This window comes from Narcine bancroftii, chromosome 13, assembly GCF_036971445.1.
Source record: "Narcine bancroftii isolate sNarBan1 chromosome 13, sNarBan1.hap1, whole genome shotgun sequence".
In the NCBI taxonomy this organism is placed as follows: domain Eukaryota; kingdom Metazoa; phylum Chordata; class Chondrichthyes; order Torpediniformes; family Narcinidae; genus Narcine; species Narcine bancroftii.
The window spans coordinates 13,495,684-13,518,595 of record NC_091481.1 but is presented as its reverse complement, the minus strand read 5'-3'; the positions used below and the strand labels follow the sequence as shown (position 1 = coordinate 13,518,595).

At 42.6% G+C, this 22,912-nt stretch overlaps 1 protein-coding gene across 25 annotated transcripts in view; it reads left to right on the top strand.

Annotated features, from left to right (window-relative positions):
- Nucleotides 1-22,912, top strand: part of shank3a (SH3 and multiple ankyrin repeat domains 3a) — a 651,448-nt gene that overhangs the window by 48,780 nt on the left and 579,756 nt on the right. For 21 of the 25 annotated variants that reach the window (XR_011348059.1, XR_011348061.1, XR_011348060.1 and 18 more), the window contains 2 exons: nt 13,374-13,463; nt 17,137-17,294. The gene's annotated coding sequence lies outside the window, so the exon portion shown is untranslated. Of the gene's footprint in view, nt 1-3,370; nt 3,871-13,373; nt 13,475-17,136; nt 17,295-22,912 lie in introns of those variants that run through there. The other 4 variants (XM_069908791.1, XM_069908780.1, XM_069908784.1 and 1 more) reach the window with 3 other exon arrangements.

Genomic DNA, 22,912 nt, shown 5'->3' with positions numbered 1-22,912 from the left:
ATGCCCAAGTGTCCTCAGGTTACATTGCACTGCAGACCATCCTTCTACCACCAGCTGAAAACCTTCCTTACTGGACTTATGGAAGTACAAACTTGACGATGTACATGGTAAGTATAAGTACTATGACCCTCAGATTTTTTGCCCCCGATGCTCAATGTTATCATGGTTTTTAAATCTTTCAAGATAAGAATATTTTAGATTATTATTTGTGCAGAAGATTACATTTCATTTGCTTATGACTACCATATATGTTGGCATATAAGACAGCATTGAACCTTAAAAATATCACCCCAAAACTAGGGCCATCTTATAGGTCAAGTATAAAATCTGGATCTTAATATCCTGTGGTTTAGAGTGTCCCCCATGGCGATGGAGAACAGGATAAAACACTCGCAGAACTATGGTCCCACCATTAAATATTTTTCTACTGAAACTTATTTTTGGGAAGCTGGATTAATAGTAATGTTATATTAAAATGATAAAAATGTATTATAAACCTGTCTAACATACCTTAAAATAACAGCACAGCAAGCAAAGCTAACAATTGCCATTTGCAACAGCTGACAAACAGGGTTGCAGGTTGCGCTCTGTTTACACTGCCTCATCAGGCCAATGACATTAAATCTTGCAGTGGTCATTTATCGGTACTTTTAAACTTTTCTTGGAAAGGCTCAAGTTTTCACTAATGTGCAATGAGAGGAGGCACTGCACACTGGCTGATTCTAGAGCAGCACATAGCAGACATGGTCCATGAGCAGCTTCAAAATGGATTCATTATATCAATAAGAAGTGCATTTTTACACTTAAATGGGCTAAAGACAACCAAAATCACAGCAAAGACTTCACACCCACCGCTTCATGGTGTAGTCGTTTCATGAAAAGAAATTATCTAGTACTGAGACAAAAAACTAAAATAGCACAGAAAATACCAGAGGATTTTGATTTTTAAAATTACTAATTTCCATTGCTACATAATACAATGTAAGAAACACTATTATCTATTAAGCAACATCGTCTTCTTTGGCTTGGCTTCGCGGACGAAGATTTATGGAGGGGGTAAAAAGTCCACGTCAGCTGCAGGCTCGTTTGTGGCTGACAAGTCCGATGCGGGACAGGCAGACACGATTGCAGCGGTTGCAGGGGAAAATTGGTTGGTTGGGGTTGGGTGTTGGGTTTTTCCTCCTTTGCCTTTTGTCAGTGAGGTGGGCTCTGCGGTCTTCTTCAAAGGAGGTTGCTGCCCGCCAAACTGTGAGGCGCCAAGATGCACGGTTTGAGGCGTTATCAGCCCACTGGCGGTGGTCAATGTGGCAGGCACCAAGAGATTTCTTTAGGCAGTCCTTGTACCTTTTCTTTGGTGCACCTCTGTCACGGTGGCCAGTGGAGAGCTCGCCATATAACACGATCTTGGGAAGGCGATGGTCCTCCATTCTGGAGGTTGGTAAAGGACTATCAGTGCAGTAAACTCTCAGTATTAAATTCCAGTCTCAGGGTAGTCTTATTCAGTGAGTATAGCTTAAAACCTACTTTTTAAGTGGAAATTCTTGGGGCTATGTATGCTGGCTTGAGGAAGTCTATACCCATTTGTCTTGTATACCAACATATACAGTACTGGTCCATTAATGGGTATAGTATGCAATTCACTTTGTGAGATAGAAGGACTTTCTTTGATAGCTGTGACCTTCCCCCCTCCCCCCCCCCCCCCCCCCCATCTGCATCTAATGGCCAAACATTCCTCTGGAAGTGAAGAGTCCTGCTCATTTGTTCTCCTTGTTGTCCATATTCTGTTCATTCACAAGGAGAATAAGAGGAGACATGAGAATTATGGTAAATTTTGAAGCAATTGATGGAGATTTTGTTTTAAATAATGAGCAACTGCATGATACTGGAAAAGCTGAGTTTGTACAAGTGGGGGTGAAGCAGATATGAAAGAATGCATTGGCAGACAGGAAGTGAAGTTTGGTGTGAGGATGATGTTGTGGTGGCTAATGTCCAATCTGAGAGGGTTTGAATATTTTTGTTATTTTATGGAATCTGGATATTGCTGAATTGGGTTCAAATATCCATTCCCAGTTCTTCGAGAGCAGTGGTTTTCAAACTTTTTTTTTCCTCTCACATCCTAGAGGAACTGAAAGTTTCCTGATTGTATTGGAGGTTTGGATCTGGAACTTGGTTTGCCAAGTTTGAACAGGAGCTTGTGCAGCTGCAGAGGCTGTGGGAGCGTTGGACATGAATCCACTGTTATGAGCCCAGAGGGCCCATAAACCCAGCAGCAATAGATATTCACCAAAGACAAATGGTTACTTAACATGCATTCACTGGTTTGTTCTTGGTTTGTTCAGGTCCCTTTCAGCTTCTTAGCCTCAGGACCAATCCTGATATGCCTAGCATTAGCAAAGCTCCAGTATTTCAAATAAAATCTGTTTTAAAGTGTTTGTATTTGACCCACTTTCCCAATTTATCTCCCAAAAACATATACTATGTCACAACACAAACATGCTTGAGAGACTCTGAAGCGACTCTTGTTTCTCTTTTTAGGAGCACTGTGCAATGCTCATGGTGACTCTTTGTCTTTACACAGGGCAAAAATTGAAGAATATTATGTAAATTTCTTTTTGTATTATTACATGACAGTATAAGGAACCTTTGCACCTCTGCACATGATGAAGAAATTGATTTACAAATGAAGACTGTGTGTGCCACTTGGAGGAGATGTTCCCATATATGATTGGCATTGGCTTCTTGGTACAAGACTTAGATTTACGTTGAAGTAGTCAAAATGAGTCATATTTTGCAGAATGGATATTTGAACCCAATTCATACGGTGCAGCAGTGATGGAGACAGTGAATGGTTAATGTAATAATAAACAGGCAGCCTTGTCGTAGGTGTTGCTGAGCTTCTTTTGTGTTGTTGAAGCTGTACTCCTCCGGGGCAAATGGAAAGCATCCAACTCTCAGCGGATTGGCGCTTTGCAGATGGTTAAAAAGTCTTTGATGCGCTGGGGATGTCAAGTGGTAACCTCCACTGTTCAGCTGTGGGAAGACACGTAACAACTGGCCAAGTCCATTCCAGAACTCTTCTGTGACAGACACATTCGGCAGGGACAGTTTGGATCTCAGTCTCAGCTTCTCAGACTGTCTCCTCTTAGACAAGGGGCTCTGCACACACTTCTCCCCCCCCCCCCCCCCCACCCCATCTCTCACAGTCTAAGGAATGCATTTAATTAAATATGCTCCTTACTGAAATATCTTCTTGAACAGACATGGTGGAAATCCATTATTCTGGCGGGACATCAATTCAGTGATTAATTTGGCCAGAGGAAAGTTCCTGCAGGTGACATTGATATGTGACGGCAGCGCCGTTAGAGGAGGCTGTTGCCAGCTCCGGGGACTTGTGGCATAGACCTAAGGCGACACACTTAGCCCTTGCCGCCAACTTGGCCCTCGTTTTCTCGTTTCGTTCTGGAGAACACCTGAAGACCACTGCACCCTCCCAGTTGTCAGCACACCACCCCCCTTAACGTGAACAGCGAATGGTCCCGGACGGGTCGGGGGGTGGAGGGGGGAATGACGAGCGGTAATTATCACTTTTCCCCCGTGAGGATTGGCCGAGTCTGTTTCCAGGACTCTGCCGTGTGAAAACCGACCCACGTCCCGGCAAAGTTTGGATCTCAGTCCGTGAGAGAGGGGAGGACTGCGCAGTCTAGCCTCGGCCATCGGCAGAGGGGGCTTGGAAACAGGATACTGAACAGCCAACACTGTCGGAGCCACTCGTTGAGCAGCTTTTAGGAAGGCAGCCGGGATCTCCCGGGAAGGTTGACAAACAGGACACTCCGAAAGGCGTTCGGAGAGATGGACTGAAAGCCAGGTTTGGTAAGTCGGTGCGTTACGGAGGGATGGGATACCATCGCTGGTCTGCTCTGAATTGCTTACTTTCCCGACGAGGGCTGGTTCGGGTAGTCAGAGGGCGTTGGAAACTCTTCATTGCGCTTTGTCGAAAAGATTCTTGCCCCGGTTCAAAAGTCATTGTGGTTCAGCAATTTGAAAGCTGTATGGTGTTTATTTGAAGGACAGCGATGGTCCCGCTTAAAGAGCAAGGGAACGTCTTTAAGAGAAGGTCACCCTCCCTCAAGGATTGCATATAGAGTCCAGGAATCGGCACTTTTTAAGACACCTGCTGCCAAGAACCCGGCTAAGGGATGGTCTCGTCGTCAGAATGCACTTTGGGCTGATTTTCTCTCAATAGGATATTTGCCTGAAACGTTGAATGAGGGTCGACCGCACATGAAGGAAGCAGTCATTAGCGAGTGAGTTGTGGAATGAGAAGGTTGTCGGTAAGGATTTTAAAAAATGTATTCATTTTGGGGATGGGTGTGTTATTGGGAAGACCAACATTCGTTGGCTTGAGAAAATATGATTGGTTCACCGCCTTGAACTGAGGGCCATTGGCACATGGATAGGAGGGAACCAGAGTTTATGGTGAGAGTCGTGGAGAGAGAGAGGAGAGCTCCAACCATTAGTTGGGAACTTCCTTGGAGTTCACTTAACTCACATCACTTGTCAGGAAGGGGAAACAGCAACTGTACTTCCTGAGAAGACTGAAGCAGGCAAGGCTACCGACCACCATTATGTCAACCTTCTACAGGAGCTCTATCAAGAGCGTCTTGGACAGCTGCTTCACAGAGTGGTTCAGTTGTGGGAGAGAAATTGATAGGAGGTCAATCCACAGGACCATAAGAGTGGCAGAGAGAATCACTGGAGTTGCCTTCCTTCCATTCCCCCCCCCCCTTTCCACTTCCCAATCGATGTGATCTACTGGGATTGTTGTCTGAAGAGGTGCACAAAATCATCGAGGACCCCTTCCATGCTGCACACAGCATTTTCAAGCTGCTCCCATCGGGAAAAAGATACGGGAGTATCACAGCCAGCACCACCAGGCTGAGGAACAGCTTCTTCCCACGGGCAGCGAGAATGCTGAACGACCAAAGAAACTGGTCACACTAACCATCTGAGACTCTCATATTCATAATACAATGTCTATTTATTTGTATATATGAATACTTGTCCTGCATATGTATTGTTTGTATGTGTGTTATATCTGGTTGTGTGTCTTGCACCAAGGACTGGAAAATGTTGTTTCGTCAGATTGTACTCGTGCAATCGGATGATAATAAACTTGACTTTTGATCAGCAAGTCTGTGGATGACACTGTGGATGGTGTGGACAGCAAAGAAGGTTGGCTGTGAAGATTGCTGGATGTAGATCAGGTGATTAGTTAGGAAGAGCATTGGCAAATGCCATTTAACGCTGACAACTTCAAGGTGAAACATTTGAAAGTTGATTGGGTATAGGACATGTCTAGGAAATGGTGGGCCACTAAAAAATTGATGGGATTCAAGCCCTTAGTTCCACAAACATGGAAATACAGCTAGAAAGGGAGATGAAGGTGGCTTGTGGCAAGCTTGCCAGGGCACAAAACATAAAAGTCAGATTGTTATATTGCAAGTTCACAAAGCATGCATTTGCTGTATTGTGGAGTAAAACACGAAAGTCTGCAGACCGTGAATGAAGTGAAAACACAATGCTGGAGAAACTCAGCAGGTCAAACAGTGTACATTATAGAGCAAAGTTAAAAATACATAACCAATGACTTGAGTTGAACCCTTCATCAAGGAATGAGCAAAATGTAGGCAGGCGCCCAAACAAAATGGTGGGGGGGGGGAAGGGCAGGGGGAGGAGCATGAGCCCAAAGGCAGGTGATAATGGGTGGATAAGGGAGGGAAGGCACACCTGCAAAGGAGGGGGGGAAGGCTTTGTGAATGTAAAGGGAAGGGGGTAAAGTGCTGGAGGACAGAGGAATGGGAGGGGAGCTAGGACAAACCAGATAAGTCGATGTTTATGCCATTGGGTTAGAGGGTGCTCAGACAAAATTAGGTGTTGCTTCTCCAATTTGCAGATGGCCTTGGATTGGCAGTGCATGAGGCCATGGACGGACATGTCAGTGCAGGAGTGGGGTGCAGAGTTGAAATAGTTGGCCACTGGGAGTTCCCTGTCACTGATGCGGACAGAGCAAAATATTGCATGCAGTTCTGCCGGGAAGGTGAAGAGGATTTGTCCTGGATTGGAGGGCTCATGTCTGTGCTGTCTGATGCTGTGAGCAGTGCCTGGATACTGGAGCAGAGGGGTGGGGTGGGGTGGGTGGGGTGTAGGGAGGATTGTTGCATTCCACAGATAAGAATTCATTGTGGAGGTGACATTGAGCCAGGAATGTAGAGCAAGGTAACAATTCAAGGTAACAGGAAATAAGTCTGGAACCAAAGGATAGATGTTAGGAAAAAAGGACTTGCGGCAACGAAGAAACATTTGACAAACTTCAGAGCTGCAGTAGTACCAGGGAAGTTGGAGGAAGGGAGGTCAAGAAATTATTTGATAGGAATATTTTTGATGGAATAACATAATATCTTAGTGACTACAGGCTAATTTCTTAACAGCATTTAATGTAGCTAGCAAAGAAACAAGACCGAAGAGAGGAGAAGCAATAGGTGTGACACTAAGGTAGCAGTTTCAACTTGGAGGAGCCAATAACTTTGAATAGGGAATTTAGTAAAAGGTTAAAAAAGAAAAGTGGAGAAGAGCAGAAGGGTCAAATTTGGTGAATAAATCCTTCAAAGAGGTGACTGGGGTACTGAGATGCAAGTGGCTTCCTCTTGTGCTCCAACATTCTGTTTTCAAAGTAATGAAGCATAGTTTTAACATATTTATAAAATGTTTAATCCACAATTTAAAATGGGGTAAATGTTCTTAATGGAAGAAGTTAGTGAATATAGCAGTAAACATGAGAATGGTATTAAATGGTAATGTGTATCGAGGAAGGGAGTGGAATTCAGTTAGGTGGGTATTAAAGCATATTTGGAGAATACGGAATGAATGGCAGAGTCAGATTAAGTGGTGGAGCATTAAACAATAATGAGTGAACCAGAGAATGGATCGGACAGTTGGATATTAAGATGCAATGAAGAGTGATTCGGAAAATGTGATTAGGGTCTTGGATATGAAAGTAATTGGGATGAGCCCAGTTGGTGGGATAGTACAGGGTAATTGGGAGAATGGTGGGTGTGATTATATGGGTGGGTAATAAAGATAACTTGATTTTGCTGAGGTACTGTAATATTCTGATTGTTAAAGGGCCCAAGTGGGATTATGGGCCTGAGTGAGTGTGGAGGCGGCACACATGAAGGAGTTGAGATTGTGCACAGAATGCAGCTTCCCATCTGTTCTTGGTTCTATAATCAGCACTGTTTCTGTGCTCCTGGCTCTTTTTCATGATTATTGAGATAGATGCACAAGCAAAGAAGCCATATTTTTTTCTGTTGGGAAAAGCTTCCTGAGGAATATATCAGAGTTGCCATCAATAATGCATGACTTGGACCAGGAGCTAATGAGGAAAAGAGATGAATAGCCCTTAATTATTGGCCAAACTCTGTGGCTGTGTGTGTGGAGGAGCAGAAATTGTTGAATAGTGGCAACAGGCCAAGTTGCTGAAAATAGGTACTGACTGTAAACAGAAAACGTCGGAACAGTCAGCAGGTCAGGCTGAATTTGTTTGTTGGGGGGGGGGGGGAAGAGAGAGTTATTTAGAGTTATTTTCCAGGTAATACACTAGCATTCTCTTTTTGTTTTAGATTTCCAGGAGCTCAGCTCCCATCACCCATACTGTCCATTAGGCCCTTACTTTACACTAATCCCACTTTTTTAATATACATTTTCCTCTTATTGCCATCAAATCTCCCCAGAGAGAAGCATTTGACTACATAGTGGAGTTAATTTACAGAGACTTCTTAACCCACCAACCCACAGTCCTCTGGGATGTGAGAAAAAAAAAACAGAGCACCCTGAGAAGGAATGAGAATGATTAATTCTCATTAATTATTTGCTCTGAGTGGCTCCATCACGGACTGGTATGGGGACACCGATATCCTTGTGAGTAAAGCCTTGCAAAAGGTAGCAGACACAGCCCAGGACATCACAGGCGAAAACCTCCCCACTATTGAGAAAATCTATGGAGAATGCTGCCGTCAGAGAGCAGCAGCAATCATCACCCGACACACTCTCTGTTCTCGCTGCTGCCATCAGGAAAGAGGTATAGGTGGGACAAGACTCACACCTCCAGGTTCAGGAATAGCTGCTACCTGAACACCTTCAGACTCCTCAACTACAACTCAATCAGGGACTCATTTAAGGACTCTTACTTCTGCACAATATTGTATGTTTTTTTCTCTCTCTCTCTCTATGGGACAGTCATTAGTTTACATTTCCTTATTTATTTAAATGTGTATGTTGTGTACAGTTTTTATTCACTACCAATAAGTGGTAATTCTGCCTCATCCACATGGGTTGTATGTGTTAACATGTATGTACTCTGACAAGAAATCTGAAACCTAAATGGAGAAAGCTATCGCATAAAATTTGGGATGAATTACAGGGACTGAATAACGGGAAAAAAGGTGCAGGCAGGAACATTGCTCAGATATAATTTCTCCCTTTGATTTTGGTATTAAGCCAGTGTTGTAAATCTTTCCTATGCTGTTTGTGAAAGTTGTGTTGAATGAAAACTTCAATTACAAGTATGCCCTACACAGCATTGTACTGAAACAAACATTATCTGTATCAGTATGGTGTTCCCTCCTGATTCAGATTTTTTGCAGTTCTTGGCACAAAGCACAACAGGTGCATACTCTTTAGCCAGCTTTTAAAGATCCACAACACTATTCCAGTTTTCAGAGAGTTTTGCTACTGAATGAATGGAAGTTGGAATGATTGGTCAGAAATTTCTCGCCAAACAACAGAGGGGCTTGGACACTCTACAGAAAAAGATTATTTGCTGGAATCTTATTCATTGTACATAAGGACCACAGAGAGTCTCCAGGGCTGCAGGCAAGTGCTCAGGGCAGGACGTTGCTATGAACATCTCTGTAATGATGTTTACTGTCTGTGTTTTGGGAAAAACTGCAATGCATATTATTACTCTTGTTCTCTCTGCCTGCTTCAGAGATGGCTTCTATCCATAAGTACTGGGTTTGGATAACCTCTCTCATGTAGGTGGGAATCGCGAACTGGGAGATGATGCTTAGAGCTGTGGCAGACAGGATTGGTCCTGAGGCTAAGAAGCTGAAAGTGACCTTAATCCTGACCTCTAAGAACAAACCAGTGAATGCATGTGTGAGGATGCAATTGAGCCAGAATGAAATTGGAAATCTCAATGAAGATAAATAATTTGCTCTTGGCATTCACCTCTCTAAATGGCATGGTTGTTCTGAAAGTAAATAAGAATTCTGTTTTAAACTAACAAGGTTGAAAACACTTGTGTTGAATTTCTGCTTCTGTCATTTGGAGGAACTTTACACTGGATAAAACAGCAGAGAATGAAGGTTCTGCTAAAACATAAGTAAAGGATTTGCTGACAGATACCTAAAATTGTGCACAAAATGACTCCCTTTTGTGCTGTTAAAAATGGATTAACACAACCCTCTTCAGTTGTGAGGCAATGATAAGATTAATTGTTAGAAACTGTGAGACTGATGTTGTCCATCTCAGATTCCCTGCCTGTGCTTCAACAGGGGCTCATTTTAGTGTTTTGATTTTTTTAAAATTACTCACAATGCAACCAGGTTTTACTTTACCTGTTTCCCCTGCCTCTTCCCCCCCCACCCCCACCCTCACTAAAACTCGATGTGATCCACTGGGGTTGTTAACTGAAGAGGGCATGCAAAATCATTGAGGACCCCTACCACCCTGCACACAGCATCTTTCAGCTGCTCCTGTCAGAAAAGAGATAAAGATGGTCTCTGACTGACGATAGTACGACTTTTGATTTTTTTTTAAAGTTAGCATGGTAGAATCTGTACTGTACTTCGAATTTTGGCTAGGTTACGCTACGATGTTCAGTATCTCCCCACACTCCTGTATTAATCCCCACACTGATCCCACTGTGCCTTTTCGACTTACAACTTTTCAACTGATGATGGGAGTTCCGGAATGCAAAGCCATTGTAAGTTGAGGACTACCTGTACAGGAGGATCAGAGCCAGTACCACCAGGCTGAGGATCAGCTTCTTCCCATGGGCAGTGAGAATGCTGAATGACCAAAGGAACTGCTCACACTAACATCCAAGACTGTCTTATTCAGGAAAAAATATATAATTATTTGTATCGAAGAATACTTGTCCTGCATATGTATTGTTTGTCTCTATGTATTTTATGTCTAGTTGTATGTCTGGGTGTTTTGCACTAAGGAACGGAAAAGACAAATTCGTTGGGTTGTATTTGTACAATCAGATTACAATAAATTTGTTTTCATCTTGCTTCCCCAAAGGTCATGGTGTGGATATATAAGCTATGGAGAGAGTTAAGAGGGCATTTTCCAGGATGTTGCCTGGATTGCAAAATGTCTTGTAAGGCACGGTTAGCAGAGCTGGGATTTTTTTTCTTTGGAGCGTAGAAGGATGAGAATGGACTTCATAGAGGTCTGTAAGATTATGAGAAGTATAGATAAGGTAGACAGCCAGCATATTTTTTTCCCACAGCAGGAGTAGCAAACACCAGCTGACATCTGTAAAAAGTGAAGGGAGGAAAGTTTAGGGGAGACATCAGGGGTACGTTTTTTTTTACACAGTGGATACCTGGAATATCTTGCCAGGGATGGTGGTGGAGGATGAAGCATGAGGGGCATTTAATAGACTCTTAGACTAGCACATGGATGAAAGAAAAATAGAGGGCTTCGAGGAAGGAAGGGTTTCATTTTGTTTTGGTCAGCACAACATTGAGGGCTGAAGGGCCTGTACTGTGCCATAGTGTTCTATGTTTCTATGTTTTAATATGGGACAACATGCAGAGAGCCTGGCTTAGGGTGAATCTGATGAGAAATAATTGGATGCAGTGAGTTGTTCTACTTGAAGACCACTAAATGGATTTAATAGTTACTTCTGAAAGGAGCTTGAATATGCAATTAGAGGAACAATGTGTTGGGCTACGGGGCAAGAATATTAAAGTGGGATGGGTTGGATAGCTTCCAAAAACAGCTATATATTTTCACCAGCAGGAGTTAAGGATGGTCTATGAGGGAGTTTTGTGAATACTTGTTATTTGTTGCCTCCCAGAATACTTCCCATTCTTCCGAGTGTCTCCACCACGAAGGTTGAAATGCTTCTCCTCAGAATGTTACTCCCTGGCGGAGATGAGAGTAACACCTGTGCAGCCTGCCTGTGGAGGTAATTTGGTTTCTGGTTGGTCAGCTGGCCCACATGTGTTGGTTGTCTGTTACAAACTGGTTTGCATGTTGGCTAGTCCATCCATTTGTCTATCTGTGCTGGTTGGTTAGATCTGTGTCTATCAGTCAGTCTGTGACTGTCAAAGTTCAAGGAGAAGAAAGTGGATATGTGAAACCTGCTTCCTTGTGTGGCTTAGATCTGATCCTTCTTGGCCTGCTGAGTCATTTCATAGCTGATTCCACCTTCCACTAGGCCATGTGACTGTGGCTGTGAGTATTTGTTTCACTGACAAAAATCCACTTCACCTATTTTGAATGATACAGTCTCGGTGTGGAGAACATATACCTGTTTTATTTTTCTTATTTTAATGGAACTTATTGAACTCAGAAAATGGCTGCCTTCTCATTTAAACTTCTGCAGGCAGGATACTTGGTGTGCTTTCAGTAGAGGTTTGTAGTGTCGACGTCCCTTTCAATATTAAAATTACTGAGCCAGAAATTGTATTTATGTTGCTCTTTTATGTTGTGAAATGTTGGTGGATAGTTTGCTACAGAAGGAGGTATGAACTAAAATGTAATCAGGTATTGGTTTTGAGGACCATATTGAAGTAATGAAAAGAGGGGCAAAGAAACAGGTGATGAGAGGGAGTTCTTGAGCTAAAGGGTCTCAGTAGCTCAGTACAATGTCTCGAGTGTTTAAAATTGAATTCATACTGTGGATACTGGTAAAGTAATATCGGAAACAATATATCGGTTGTTTTTCATCATTGCTTGGTCAAAGTGAAACATCCTTCCCATTGCCATAGGCCCTTCTGTTCAGCCTGACCATGCTGGCCAAAAGATACCGTTTTATACTATCATAATTCTTCAATGAGATTACTTCTCATTCTTATAGGCACCAGGGAGTATCAGCCAAGTTTGCTTCTTCTCATTGAACTAATGCCTCCCATAGAACTCATCAGAGAGGTTTCATCTTTTATAGCTGCATGCTCCACAATCTGACCATTATAAAAGTGTAGCCTCCAGCAGCAGATGGAAAAGGAGCTCATTAGTCTTTGTCTGGTCGCGTTGACAGTAAATGTCACCTCAACTTGACTACCAATGAAATGAGCAATGTTCAGACTCCAGTATTGTGTTCAGTATACATTCAACAGATTCAAAATGAACCAAAGCTGGACATGTTATTAACAATGGTCGTTATTTACACACAGGCGAATTCACAAAAAGAACACTCTCACTTACTCATGTACGCTCACACGCTCTCGCTTGCACATGCACTCTCGCATGCACATTCGCGCACTCTCACCTTCACCTGCGCGTGCACCCTCTCTCACAAATGCATACACATTCTCGGATGCATACACATGCACACTGGACACAGCAAGAATATTGTAGCACCTCATTGAGGTGAATGTTGATGTCAGGATCCTTGCTGTCTCATTGCAGTCCACGTTTACCCCGCTTGAACACCTATGTTGCAGAAAGCCAAACCCTTGAGGAAGATTGAGCACTATTGCAATAAGGCCTTCGAATTGTTCCAGATCCTATTGACTGTGTGTTATGTCTGGTTGTATGTCTGCATATTTTACACCAAGGACTGGAGAACGCTTTTTCATTGGGTTGTAATTGAGCAATCAGAATGACAATAAACCTTAACTTGACCTGACTTGACTTGAGATTTACCAATGTATCAGACCATCACCTGAGTGAATGGGGTAATATAAGATATCTGAGTTGTGTAGCCATCTGAATAAAATGTTTCCTTCCTCGTGAAAATCTGTTCCTTATGTGTCATTAGGGCATGAGCATTCATTCTGCTCAAGTACAGCAGGAGTGATGAGAGAAAATTTATTCTCTATCATCTTGATTTTAGCAGTAACCAGAGCAATAGAATTATTGTGGTAGACAAGGTCAAATAAAACCGTCGAATAAAGGAAGATGACATCCTCAGTTATGCTTTCCTCGTGTTGTCCATCACCGTGAAACTTGTAGAATAGTTCATAAAAACCATTTGCCAGGATCTGAATCTCAACTCTCAATTCTCAAAGCCATGGAAACCTATAGTTTTTATACATGTAACATTCTTATACTGCCTTTGTGCCTTTCTTTAGGACAATCAAACCCCTGGCATATGGAATTCAAACTGGCAGCCTCAAGCAACTGGAAAAAAAATCGAGGAAAAAAAAAGAATAAAATAATAGGTAAAAAAAATGTACGTTTAAAATTGAAAAAAATAAATGTTCCCTGAGGTGACACATAAACCTTTGTGGAAGATGGGAGCAAATGTTCACCCAGTGGAGAGCCCTGATCGTTCTTTGCTCATAGCAGCTGTTTGAATAAAGTTGTGTGAAACAGCAATGGCGTCGCCCAGGATGAAGATCTGGTTGATGCTACTCGCTGGTGGGGTGACTCTCTTAAAGTTTCTCCTTATCCCTGTTTAGTAAGATTCACCCTTGTCAGAGGCTTTATCTGTAAACTTGGAGGGGGGAGGGGGGGAGATTAATTATCTATAATGTTATTGTTCGTCTTCCAGACAGCTCCATGACGGGAGGAATCTGCAAATGTAGCAATGGTTAAAAGTTTTCAAAGAATGTAATTGAAAACAAAATAAACAATTTAAGGTTTATATATTCATACAAGTGAAGTTTGTTCAATGCAAGTACAGTTTAGTATTTTTGTCTTTTAAACTGTTTATTCTTAAAACAGGTGTATTAGTTAGGCATTGTAAGAGTAAGTCTCAAGTAACCAGAAAATGCATTTATCTGGCATATGCCAATCCCCCTTATGTGCTGAATGCCAAGGGTTTTACTGTAATTCCTTTTTCGTCAGTTACTTAGCTGACTACTGCTATCTGAAGCTGCAGCCAAACTCTTGGAATGCTGCTCCCTTATTCTGTCACTGTGAACATCAGACAGTCCATATGACGTAGCAGTTAGCACAACACTTTTATGGTACCAGCGATCGAGATCTGGGTTCGAATCCCACGCTGTCTGTAAGGAGTTGGTACATTCTCCTGTGTTTGCGTGTGCTTACCCCGGGGCTCTGACTTCCTCTCACCATTTGAAATGTCCTGGGAGTGTAGATTAATTGGGTGGCACAAACCTGTGGGCTGAAATGGCCTGTTACCATGCTGTATGTCTAAAATCTCTTGCTGTGGGATATATATAAGGTCAGTGTCAGATTTCGATTGAGCTGCTGGGATCTCTTGCAATTCTGATAGAACAAAAACACGTGGTTATGGTGAAATAGAGAATGAGGTGCAGGTAAGTGGTGTGCAGTTGATGTTTGACAAGAGGCAGAGCATGTAATGCAATGAAGCGAGAAGCGATCTAAAAGGCCATTTCAATTGTAAGCTTACATTTACCAACACTGAATTTGGACTCGGTGTGGATTACAGCCTGTGAGGCATCCAAGCTGCTTATTGCAATCACCAAAGCACCTTCAACTGACTGAGCATTGGGTTCTCTTGTATGTTGAGCCACAAGACCATTTCTTGATCAGATTTTTCTGCAAAGTGAAGGAAGTGGTGGTGTTGATAAGAGATGATTGCTGTGGGTGGGTGCACGTGTGCGTCCGCATATGTGTGTGTGCGCGTGTAAATGTGTCCATGTGCACACAAGGGGGGACTGCGGTGACTGGGGTGGAACAAGGAATTCTCTAACCACATCATTGAGATGGTTGTTATGAGGTTTGGGGGTCCATTCCCTGCCTGGTAGCAGTGTGTCTGCTTCTGGCCGGCTCTGCTTTTAAAACTGGAACCCTGATGGAGATTGTGCACCCACAAACCAAACCAATCTTCATTGATATTAAGCATTTAACACCCTGAGAAGAGGAAATGAAAGCACAATGGTCAAGAAATTGCTTCACCATGCTTCTTTGGTCACTCAAACCACCTGATGCTGTTTGTGAAAGTTGTATAACAGAGAGTTCATAATTTTCAAGGTTCACCGAATAGATTTGTCAGGTTTCCCTGTATAAAACACTTGAATTATTCCACTAGCTTACTCTCTGTTTTCCACTCCCTTCCTTTTCCCACTCCCTTCCTTTCTCCAGCTCTCCACCTCCTTCCCTCTACATTCACAGAAGCATCCTCCTCCCCCTGTTTGCTGCTGTGCCCTCTCTCCCTTAACCACCTATTATCCTGCTTTTGGGACTGTGCTCTTCCCTCTGCCCCTCCCCTCCTCCCCCCGTTTTGTTCATGTACCCGCCTACATTTTGTCATACCTTGATGAAGGACTCAAGCCTGAAGCGTTGTTTATGTATCTTTATCTTTGCTACATAAAGTACAGTTTTTCACCTGCTGAGTTTCTCCAGCATTGTATTTTCACTTCAACCATAGTGTCTGCAGACTTTGTTGTTTTACTTAGGTTATTGGTTTCAAAGTAGAATTATGCACATTCTCTCAGTGACCAAATTGTAACACAATGGGTGCAATCCTTAAGTCAGCTCACAATACAAGCTGCTTAACTGGCAGGGAGTATGAATGGATACTGCATTGGTGTTGGTGGAGTGGTTGGAATCAGAGAGTGAATCCAAGGAAAGTATCAGGTCCGGATGAAATACCCAGACGAGACCTGAAAAGTTGTGCTGACCAACTTGCCAATGTTTTTGCGGATATCTTCAAACTTTCACTTGTGCAAGGTATTTTACCCACCTGTTTCAAACAGCCCTCAATCATAACTGTGTCCAAGAGGAGTGTGGTAACCTGCCTAAAAGACTACTGACCAGACCACACACACCCACAGTGATGCTGTTTTGAGAGGCTGATGCTGAAGTATATCAGCTCCTGTCTAAGCAATGATTATGGAACCATTGCAATTTGCCTAGGACAGCAACAGGTTGATCTCTCTAGAAATGCCTGGAAGAGCTGAACAGCAAAGGCACATATATCAGGATGTTCTTTATTGACTGCATTTTGGCATTCAACACCATCATCCCCTCAAAACTTATCAACAAATGCCAAGACCTGGGCTTCAGTACCCCACTGTGTAATTGGATCCTGGATTTCCTTACTTCAAGCCAACAATCAGTGAGGATTGGTAAGAACATCTCCTCCAAAATTTACATCAGCACCGGAGCACCATAGGGCTGCGTTCTTAGCTCCTGATCTACTCACTTCATTTAACTGATGATACCACAGTAGTGGGTTGTATAAAAACGGGTGATGTCAATGTATAGGAGGGAGATTGAAAGCTTGGCTGAATGGTGCACCAACAACAACTTCTCACTCAGTATCACCTAAACCAAGGAACTGATTCTGGACTGCAGGAGGAGAAAACCAAAGGTTCATAATCCAGTGATCATTGGGGTGTCAAAAGTGAGTAAATTTAAATTCTTGGGAGTCACTATTTTGGAGGACCTTTCCTCCAAACATCATCATGAAAAAGCATGTCAATGCCTCTATTTTCTCAGGGGGTTGCAGAGATTTGAAAATCTTGGCAAACTTCTTCAGATGTTTAGTGGAAAGTGTGTCTGGTATGGGGGCACCAATACCTCTAAGCAGAAAACCTGCAAAAGCCCAGTATGTCACAGGCAAAACTCTCCCCACCATCAAGAAAATTTACATGTAATGCTGCCATCTGAGAGCAGCAGGAATCATCAAGGATCCACATCACCTAGGACATGTTCTGTTCTCACTGATGCTATCAGGAAAGAGGTAAAGGTGCCGCAAGACTCGTACCATCAGGTTCAGGAACAGCTTCCACCCCTCCACCATCAGACTCCTTAACAACTAACTCAATCAGAGACTCATTTACAGAGTCTTACTTTGCACATAATTTATTATTATTATATATTTATTATTGCACTGTTTGTTGGCACTTCCTTCTTGATTACATTTCTTTTATATACATGTGTATCTTTTCTTGTGAACAGCTTTTTTCCACTACCAATAAGTAGAAATTCAGCCTGGGCCGCAGGAAAAAAAATCTCCGAGTTGTATGTGATGCCATGTGTGTTCTCTGACAATAAATCTGAACTTTGAACTTCGAAGCTGACATTGATAACCAAACCATATCCAGCAAGTGTCTCAGGTATGTTATTTTTCAAGTTTTATTTTATTAGCTCATGTAACAAAATCACATACAAAACTAGAAAATTTTATATATTGTGGTGCACTGTTAGAATCAGACACACACAAGGTAAAGACTGTACAACAGGCTTTAATCCACAAAGACTTCCACGGAGCCAGGCTGGCTGTAGCTGCAGTAACTCTGAGTGAGCTTCGGGAGGCCGGCGCAGGCTTCTTTCCCAGAGGGTGATTGACACCCAACCTGGTGGGGCTTGATCCCTTCAGGCCGACTGATTGCCAGCCGGCCAGCTGTTGACTTGTCCCCTTGCACTCCTGCAGGTACAGAGGTTGCCTCCTGCAGTAGGTCGGTGGTGTACCACCACATATATCAAAATCAATACATGCTTTTTTTCATAGGTACATTTGAGGACAGCAGGTTCTGGGTCTCAGCAACGACAAGGAATGTCATGCCAGACTCTTCAGAATACCATGGATTTCAGAGGAAATGTAATTAGTGAAAGCCAGTTATTATTCAAGTTTGTAAAAACAGCTGCTTTACAGAAAATCCTGTGACTAATAAGACAACATATCTCCCAATAGACAGTCAGACATCCAGAAATGTACACAGGATTACTGTGCACCCAATTAATGAAATTTTTGACATGACAATACAACTTTGGAGCATCGTGATAAAGTTTCTAGCCTAGGCTATTTTAAACATGCACGTGCTGGCAAGAGAAATCCAAGGGGCAGCAAAACTAGAACAAATGAGCACGTTTTCTGAATGACATATTTAAGGATTGAAGCATTTCTAGCCCAGTGTATCTTCCATTTTCTTTGAGATTTTCTGAGATAATATTTGAAAAAGTAAAAAGGAGGAAAAAACTATTTGTTTAAGAAAAGGGTGAGAGGTGATTATAAGCAAGGTTGCAGTGAACCTCGTAAGCATGCCCATCAAACACCATTTACTAAGCCTAGCAAGCAATCTTGTCCTTTTATTTTGTGGTTGCCATGGCAACACAAGAACACGGAGAGCAGCATTTGAGATTTATTTTAAAATTTGCTTGTTTCACTTTTTATCTTTGTAGATGATGAGTTGTCATCTAATAGCATCCCCAGCTTTTCTGTGCTCTGACTGATAAAACTACACCCACACAGCTAGTTGTGAAGAATACAAGAAGTCCAATACCAACTGATAATGTTAGGAGCCTTTTAAACATCTGTCTTGTTAATGTGCAAGCTGTATGAAATTCACAGAGCATGTTTAATGATGAGGTGTGATTTTGTTGTTGGAAGGGTCAGTGGTGAGCAGGACATTTATGTGTGTTAAAGTTGCACAGTGTGATTGTAGGATTTCTGGCACTTATTTTATCTCGCCTTTGTTTGAAACCCAGACCCTTGTACCTTTCCTGTGGCTCAACCTTGTGAATTCTGTCTCCTCACCAGGCACCTGAGCAGTGGTCCTGTTCTAGAGAATGGCACTGCAATTGAAACATATAGGGAATGTGGGTAAACAGGAGACACCAGAATGTGGGTAAACAGGAGACACCAGAATGTGGGTAAACAGGAGACACCAGAATGTGGGTAAACAGGAGACACCAGAATGTGGGTAAACAGGAGACACCAGAAGAGTTTATAGATCAAGTAAAACTACAATGTGTCATCAACAGAGGAAGAAAGTAACAGGAAGGAAATAAGCAGAGATGAATGAGATGAAACTTAAATCAGAATTTGTGTAAGAACCTAGAATTGATGTACACAGCAAAGATACACTTTGTGATCGTTGCACCTGTGACCCTTTAGGTTTTAGTCTTCCCTCTGTAAACCTCATTAGCTTCGACACATTTTCCATCCTGTTGAGCTTCAGATGACAGGGATACTGACAGTGCTCACTGCAGACCACAACATCTTGAATGGTGCTATCAGGTGACCTTGGCACAAATGCCATTGCCCTGGAGAGTGGATATAGACATGATGTTTGTATGACATGCTCAGGGAGGGAAGTTAGACATCAGGGTAGCAAAGCTGGTGGAGCTCCTACCTCCCAACCCCAGTGGCATGGGTTTGCACATTCTCCTTGTGGCAGCATCCAGATGCTCATTTCCATCCCACATTCTGAAGACATGCGGGTCGTTACTGTAAAAGTCCAATGTAAATTGCCCATGGAATGTAGTGAGTAGTGGAAGGTGAGAAGTGGATTGGTTTACATTGGTGCTTGGTGGATGGCGCAGAAGGTTGTAGGCCTTGTTTCCATGCTTCATTACTTTATGATCCTGGCCTCTTAACCCTTTGGACTTTGGCCAATTTTTAACTTTTCATAATGTTGACTCTGGACTTGGTTCACGGGTAAATCACAGTATGAACACCAGAATAAACCAGCTGGTTGTTAGATATAAAACCCATCCCAGAAAAAAGGGATACGGAGAATATGCGTTTGTTGATAGCCCCTGAAAACCAGGACATGGAGTCCAAAGGGTTAATAATAAGGTACCTTAACATTCCGTGGGGCAACACAATGATGCAGTTAGTAGATGTTGTACCTCTTGGTGCCTAAGACCCAGTTTCAACCCTGATCGCATGCTGTGTGTGTGGTTGGCATGGACGATCTAGGCCGAAAAGCCTCTTTTCCATGCCGTATGCTGACTAACTATGATTTTATTTCACATGCAGCACAGCTTGGCCATATTGCTGTCACACTCTGGTTGTCATTCTCTCACTGTAGCTGTGGTTAAGCAGAGTTTAAGTTGTATCTGTGCCAGTGGATGGAATGAGCTTCACTACAGACTAGATTTTGTATTGGCCCTTTTGCCATTATTTCAGATCAGCCTCTTCACATTTTTATCATTGGATAGTCAGCTGGTATCACTGATAAATATTCAATCACCTCTTTCTGAACTGTGCCTCTCACACAACAAAGAGCAGCTTGTTTCTGAGTTGAATTCTTTCCCAGAGATTGTGGTTGCCCTCTGTACAGCAGAATTGTCAGATCCGATCATACCTCAAACACCCATTCTTAATGTGCCAATTTTTAGCAGCGTATTTCTTCAGGATATTTAAGCATTGACCCTCACGTGGAGCTGGATCCTTTTCCCATATCGTTAAACCTTAGTGAGGCAACGTGCATGTCCTTGCAGAGGCTCACAGCCATATTTCCAACACTGACTAAATGGATTCCGCACAGCACAAACTGTGGATTCCATTTGCTACCATTTGGACATTTGGGTTTTTCACTGCATCAACTAGATGAACTCTGTTGGGAACATCACAACTCTTCAAACCAACAGTAAATTAAATGCTCCAGAGAGGTTGAGAAATTACATCACAGCAAATTTTGATCTGACAGGTCTGTGCAGCTATGTTTGCTCCATGTGATCACCCTCCCAAATTATTTAATTTCATCCAAAGCCTGTGAAAGCAGAGCAAATTGAAGTTAACTTCGAAAAGTTGAATTCAGATTGATAGTCTCCAGATAGTTTCACTAAATGAATTGCAGGTTACATCGGTAACAACACCAATGTAACCCACAATTAATTGCAGGTTAACTGGTCACATGGGTGTAATTAGGGCAGTGCAGATTCACCTGTTACTGTGCTGTGCCTTTAAATTAGAAATAAAGCACATGTCAATTGGTGAAAGTGAGTGTGTGTGGGTAATGGAGAATGATGGGAGATGATGGAGCTACATCAGTGGTTTTCAAACGTTTCCTTTCCTCTCACATACTACCTTAAGTAATCCCTATGCCATCGGTGCTCTGTGATTAGTAAGGGTTTGCTTAAAGTGGTCTGTGACTGGGAAGGGAAGGTTGAGAACTACTGCTCAAGACCTAATTGTTACTGAAATATTTTGCTTGAGAAAAATTGTCATTGGCCCATTTCCTTTTGAGTTATGAAACCGTGCACATAACGAGTCAATAACACATAACAGTGGTTTTCAAACATTTTTCTTTCCACTCGCATACCACCTTGAGGAATCCCTCCCTATCTTAGGAAGGTTGTAAAAAGAGTGGTCTGTGGCGTGGAGTATCAATAGCAGCAACAATGACATTTACTTGGGTTTAAACTTTTATCAACTGCTTCGATACAAGCTGCAGGTCAGTAGTGGTTGAGCATTTCTACAGTAGGAACCATAGGAGCTACTGTATAACTGTGATTTTTAAATTTATAGAGAGACCTGTGCTGAATAATGTGAGTATGAGGGTCTGTGAGATTTTAACCTTGGGGGTTTTCTTAAAAGTCCTAACACTTGTCCAACCTGTAAACCAGTCAGATATCAATGACTGGGATTATAAAGCAGCTAAAATAAATTGCTCCATCATCAAAGAAGCAATATAACAGATCCTTTGAAGTACCTTAAATGGAAGTGCTTCCTTAGGAATGAATCTACAAGCAAGTGAACAAATATTTCATCAGTGGATTTAGAGTGGCTGAAAGGGAGAGAGAAGCAGGTATTCTTGGTGAAGTTTCAGAGCATGGGATCTTAGCAGCTGAAGAAACAGATAAATATCCACCAAAGGGAGATCTAATTTAAACTATCGATGGCCTGGAGGCTGGAAACATGAAGATTTAGAGTTGCAGTGGTATGGGGAATAAATTACTGAATCAATACACAAAGGCGTTGCAGCTGGGAAATTTAAATTAAATAATTCCATTGGGTATGTAGTCAAGTCAGTTTTAGGTGGAATCGTGACCCAATGGGTGTCCCCTGGACCACGTGTGATAATTTCTCCCTTCTTGGGAGGTCTTTGTGGCTGTCGTACTCGTATTCTCCATGAGGTCTCGGTCTAAGTCTGGGATGGGGAGTGAGCCAGATGGTGAGACAGTGGGACCCCCATGGCCGGTGGACCTTGTATTTAACTGGTCAACGGCCTGCTCCAGTACGCTCATCCACCCCTGCGAGAGGGTGTTCGTGTGAATATTTTTTCTTCCTCTCAATTAATTCCAATGCCTGTGGGTGAAAGGGTATATGGAATAGCCATGAGATCACTGTCTCAGCAGCCCAGCTCTGAGCTTTGGTCTCAGCAAAGTGTGAGCCCTGAACGGATTGTACCTGCCATGGGATACCATCAATGGAGGAGAGGTAGAGTAATCGTTTGATTGTGCTGTTCTGGTTGGCCCTCTCACAGGGCACCGCTGCCAGGACATCAGCGTATTTGTCCACCATCGTCAGGGCATACTACTTTTTATTTTGGTGCAGGAGCCTTCCAAAAACTACACATGAGAAATTTCAGCTAAACAAGTAGTAATATGATGTAAAAATCAATGTGGAGAAAAGCCATAGAAAGAATGCCATTCTGAGTGAGAGGAGAGGGGGAACGGGAGTGAGAGGGGGGAGAGTGAGATTTCACAGGATATATTGGCGGGACAAAGTAAAAGATTGACTATTCTCATGTACTGTCCTCAGTGAAGTAGTTTGCAGTGGGGGCCAAAGGGAGCCGGTAATTAAAACAGGCAGCACCGTTCAGAGCTACAGCTCATTACATGGAATGCACCATGAAGTTGCAATCTGTGATCCTTTACCGTGTCCTACTGTTTCACCTTTTTTGCAAATGCTGCTATCGGTTTGGAACACAGCATGATGCATTCATCACTTCACATGAAAAACATTTTGAATAAAACAGTGTGCTTCTGGTTAAAGTTTATG